A 5527-nucleotide genomic window follows, 5' to 3' on the forward strand; every position below is an offset into this window, starting at 1 on the left:
ATTGTTTTTTTCTTTGACAAAGTTCATTTTGTATAAATCAGTTGCATCTTGCATCAGCATTTGTTCTCAAACTATGAGGTTCTGTAAGAACTGAGAACATATAATAGTAGGGTTACTCCTGCATTGTATGCACATTGATTCCAAGACACTAACACATATAACTTAGCAATGGAAACACTCGATTCAAGCGATTTATACGCAGGAACTCCGGCAAGTTAAACCAACAGAATCATAGCTGCCATAAAACTGTATCTATTTCCTACCAGGTGTAGGCTTCAAGTCACTGAGTTAACATTCAAATCTCATATCCATAGATTCATTCAATCTTTTGTTATCATTTTTACTGGCAGCTAAAAATGTCTGTAACGAATAAGGTTTTTCCTCCTGCTGCCAGCCTTGTCCCGCCGCTGCGCCAGCCCGAATTAACACACTGATACTCTGTATTTGATATTATGCTGTTGGTCAGTTACTAGTTTCTTATCGGCTAGCTCTGTTTTAAGTATTAACCCATTTCTATGTATTTCCAAGTGGTCTTACCTAGAGTGGATGAACGGCGGTTCTGTTTTCTCCAGACTCTCCATCTTGACTCCTCTTTCCTACTTCCCTCTATCCTCCTTGTCTCCTAGTCCCTCCTATCTTCCTTCCCTATTGGCCAACAGTGCTTTATTCATTAATCAGTATGAGAAACATATATACATAATGGCTTCTCCCATTATCTCCTCTTTTCTGTCTAAAATGAAAAGAAGTGTTTTAACCTTAACATAGCAAAATATATAGCACAACAGTTACCAAGTAAGAATCACAGTTAACAATAATTAGTCCATTAACATTTAGCATGATTTGAAGAAAATATTCCATCACCTATCCTATCTTTGTGTGTCTAAAGTCCTATATGTACCTAATCTTTAAGCTTAACTAAGGAACACTATAACCATAACTATCTGTCTTCAACTCCATCAAAGACAACAGAAGGATAATATATAAACTCTAGAAATGACGGAGATATATCGCCTTGTCAGTCACCTGAAGTTCTTCTGTAATCTTCCAACTTCAGCCCATATTCCATAGTGTGTCTGGAAGACTCTTCAGTAAAGCAGGAAACTTTAAACTGTCTTCTTGTACTGGCAATCCGTCAGTAATTTTCTCTGTCTGGCACTCTTCCATGAAGCAGGAACTCTGCAGCAATTTCCATCTTGAATCAGAAGTCCCTTTTTGTGGGTCGTGAAAGTCCAGTTTATACAGCATAAAGTCAAACAGTCCCGACAAGAGCAGTATCTTGTCCAAATGGCTAGTCTTGCCATACTGAAAGCAAACTTCATAACCCATTTCTTCGATGTCCATCTTCGTTTCTGATGCAGGTGGTATTGCCCGGAGCAGTTATGTCTCACTGTCAAGAAAAACCCTAAACCATTTTAAATGCCATATTCTGTAGGTCTTTGAAAGGTTTGAAGAATTCCTATCTCTCTCAAATATATCTCTGTGTATCTTTAAAAACCTAACTAACTTAACTCTAAGCTTTGACTATCCTAGGTAATTATTTATAATCTGTAATACATTATACATACAATATACATTACATTTATAAGTGAGCTATATAAACACAATACCTAAACAAGAGGAGAAATATACATATCACAAAATTGACCTTAAATTTGGATCAATAAATGAAAATACATTCCAAAGCAAAGTAATCATATCTATACCATAATCCCCTTTTTGCCTTTAAAAACATATTGGTTGTGATCATTAACCATTTATGACCAACCCCATTAAAATGAAAACAAATATTTATAAACAATATTTTGGAATTTGGGCGTTGTTCTTTCCAAATTACTTCCTGCTGATAGGGGGCGCTGTCATAGGGATCCTAAGAAGATACAGAAATCCTGGCTGTAGTCTGCAAGGCTGGCTTGTTCAAGCTGTTTTAAATGAAGGATCATCTGGTACGCTGTTTCAGGGGGTCTGGCTTGCTCAAACGACATTAGTCTGGAAGGGATCCAGAGCTTTTCATTTTCTGTGGAAACAAAAATAGAAATCCTTTTCCCCAGTAACTTGTACTTGAACTTAAATTTTTGAGTCAAAGCATTTTTAAAATATATAAATTGGATTGATCCAGCACCATTTGTTTTAACAGTTGTAATTTCCTAAGCAGTCAAAAGATACAAAGACAATATAACACCATATAGTAACCAGATTCTCTCTGAGCTTTTCATCTTTACATGGCTTTATTATTACTCTGTTTTTTTACATTTTATTTTTTGAGGCAGGGTTTCTCTATGTAACTCTTATCTGTCCTGGAATTTACTCTGCATACCTGGTTTACTTTGAAATGACAAGAGATCTGCTTACCTCTGTCTCTCAAATTCTGGGATTAAAGTTGTGTGCCACCACACCCAGTTCCTCTTTGTCTTTTTAATACCATTTAATTTTTTCCCTACGTCTATGTATATTTTAAAACACAATGAAAACCTTTAGACGTTTTTCTTAATATGATTTTGTCTTTACTGTAAATGTTTATATTTTTCTGGCCATGTGTCTTTTATCTGGTAAACAACAATATTGCTGAAATGAAAGTCATATTTTTCCTGCTGTGGTTTACCAAAGATGGCGGCAGGTACTTTTTCCGCCAGCACTGAAAGTTGTGCCCACGGCCTTGGTCTGCACTGTCATCCAGCAAACATGCTGCCGGCTTGGAGATGTGGTCGCTGCCATTGCCATCTCTCATACACAGCAATACATTGTTAGCTGCGATTCTATAAAGCCATGTGGTTTTATTGCGGCTTTTGCTGAGTCAGGAACCTTCCCTTAAAGGAGCCGTACAAATATCTAATTGTCTCTCACAAAGCAGAGTCCAATGAAGAAAAACACTGCTACCAAAAAACCTTGTTTGTCTCTGTTCTAAAACCTTTTTAAGCTTTTGTTAAATAATAAGTGGGCACCATATGTAAGGGAGTGTGGTTTTTTTCTGCTGCTGCCAGTCTTGTCCTGCAGCCGCACCAGCCCCAATTAACACACTGAGACTCGGTATTTGATATTATGTTGTTGGCCAGTTACTAGTTTCTCATCGGCTAGCTCTGTTTTAAGTATTAACCCATTTCTATGTATTTCCATGTCGTCTTACCAAGAGCAGAGGAACTGTGGTTCTGTTCTCTCCAGACTCTCCATCTTGACTCCTCCTTCCTAATTCATCCATCCTCCTTGTCTCCTAATCCCTATTATCTTTCTTTCCTATTGGCCAACAGTGCTTTATTCATTAACCAGTATGAGAAACATATTTACATAGTGGCATCTCCCATCAAATGTCATTACTGGGGACCCTGTGACATTGGTACACTGGTACTGGTACTTGTGTTGCGCACAGCATTGCTGGTCACATTAACACCCAATGTGAGTCTGTTCTGCTCCAAGGCCTTTGCTGGAACAGCAAATGCCTCCAGCTTTTTCTCCCCATTGGCCATGTAGGAGTTCTGGCAGACACAATATCTGCAATGTACGCAGGCTCTCTGGTTAGAGTAACAACGGCAGCACTGTCTGCTGCATGTAAGATTACTTGGATTTTGCATATCATGCCCACATTTACATCCTTTCCTTCCCTGAGGCTTTTTGTACACAGTCATGGTAGGACTTCCTGGCATGACATGATGATTAAGAATCTTTGCCTTTCCTGCCTTGTCTTTTTTAAGAATACCTGGCTTGGGTTTAGAGTGGGATTTCTAGGATCCATGTTCATGACTATTTTTCATGCTTTTAGTAGATAAAAGTACACTTTTAGTGGTCTTGGGTGTTATGCCTCCATTGGAAACTGTAGCTATACGTTGAAGGATGATTTTCCTTTCATGCTTCACCGTCACAGGAGCAGAAGCCCCAAGTGTTGTGCCTCTGATAATGGTAGAAATTGGAAGTGGCTGAACTTTTTCACTGTCAATTTCAGATCTAGTTCTTTTTCGATTCAACTTTGCTACCTTTGGAGTTGCTGCTGTACTTGCTAACACATGAGGTGTAGAGCTGGTAGACATAAAAATATTATGGTTAAGAGACTTGCAAGAAAGCTTCAAAAAAGTTTCATTGGATACAGTGGCTTCCAAATTTGTATACAAATTAGGACATCTAACTTCTGTATTTGAAACAGTCTCCAAACTGCAGATTACTTCCTCATCACTCAGCAAAAAAGAGTCACCAGGTTTTGTCTCTTCACTGAAACTCCAGATATCAATAACTGTGGAGCACAAATCAGTGGTTACCATGTCACAGACAGGTGACAGGCTCTCAGACAGGTCCTCAGTTTTTATATCAACAGTATTACACATGTCAATCATATTTGGATGTTCTGGTGAGGAGATATTTATACCAAATCTATCTATTGAAAGTCCTTTGTAATTAGGCAAACCATTGACAACAGAACTGTCAATAGCAATGCTGAGGGTGCTTTCAGACGTTGGAGATAAATTAGCATGGGGATCTGCTGTGGGTTATAAGGTTGAAGGTAAAGGGGAATGTGTCAAACACAGAGTGAAGCATGAGTCTGAAGGTTTCTCTGTGTCCTCACAAAACAATGATCCTTCATTGAGTAAAGCTAAAATATCAGAAGAACAGTCAACTGCTTCTCTTATGTCCTGTGCCAGTCTTGTCTGGGTTATATATTCACATAGTTTCTTGTAGCAGTTTACTAGGATGCTTAACTGCTTGTTTTCCTCAAAGTGCTCATAGTCTATGCACCAGCTACATGAAGGTTTCATCATCATTTTCTTGCCTTTACAAGTTTTGCAGACATGGTGTTGACAGGTGGATTTGGTGGGTGCAATAGGATCTTGTAGCAAATGTCCACAAACACAGCAAGAGAGGGACTGTCGCAAGTAAGGCAGGATACTGATAATCTCTTGAAATGCCTTGGGGTCTCCAGGGTCATGGTTGAGCACTAGGCGGCTGGCGGAAATGTAGAGAGCAGTAGCATTCACAGGGTTCATTGCCAAAACTTGAACACCAATGGCTCTCAGTTGAAAAAAAAATCCGGATGCAAGTTTCTGAGCAGCCAGGGAACAATGGCGAGTTTACAACTATTAGGAGAAATCTGAGCCGAACCACTGGCCAAAGAAGCAACTAAAATCCATGCGAGTGTGCAAAGCTAAAGCTTCCTCCTACACATGGGGCCTCGGTGCCCCTCCTCTGTCCCTTAGTCCTGCAGACCAAAGAGAGAGGAAACTAGTGAGCAACCAGCTTTCAAGTTCAACCAAGGTGGCCACATTGTATGATCTGGCCTGGAATGGCACTTGGTTTAGCCCTGTAGCTACCTGGTGGCCTGGGCTTGAGCAGCATATCTGGCACCAGATTTACCTCTGGATGGAGCTGCAGAGCATCAGTATGGACCTGATGGGTTCCAGGTGAATACCCATATCTCCAGCCAGGGGCCCTTACTCCATTGCAGTGCCTGCAAAGAGCCAGTGGTATGATAAGGACTACCATGCAGGAGTTGAGTGCCAAGAGCTTAGGCAGTGGTGGGTGTGGCTGCTGTAATCTTGCATTGCTATAT

General features: G+C 39.9%; 1 pseudogene; it reads right to left on the reverse strand.

The window, feature by feature from the left end:
- Window positions 1-288: 288 nt before the first annotated feature.
- On the reverse strand, window positions 289-4964 carry LOC127214151 (E3 ubiquitin-protein ligase MSL2-like; annotated as a pseudogene).
- Window positions 4965-5527: the final 563 nt, after the last annotated feature.

Source organism: Phodopus roborovskii, unplaced genomic scaffold (genome assembly GCF_943737965.1).
Source record: "Phodopus roborovskii unplaced genomic scaffold, PHOROB, whole genome shotgun sequence".
NCBI lineage: Eukaryota > Metazoa > Chordata > Mammalia > Rodentia > Cricetidae > Phodopus > Phodopus roborovskii.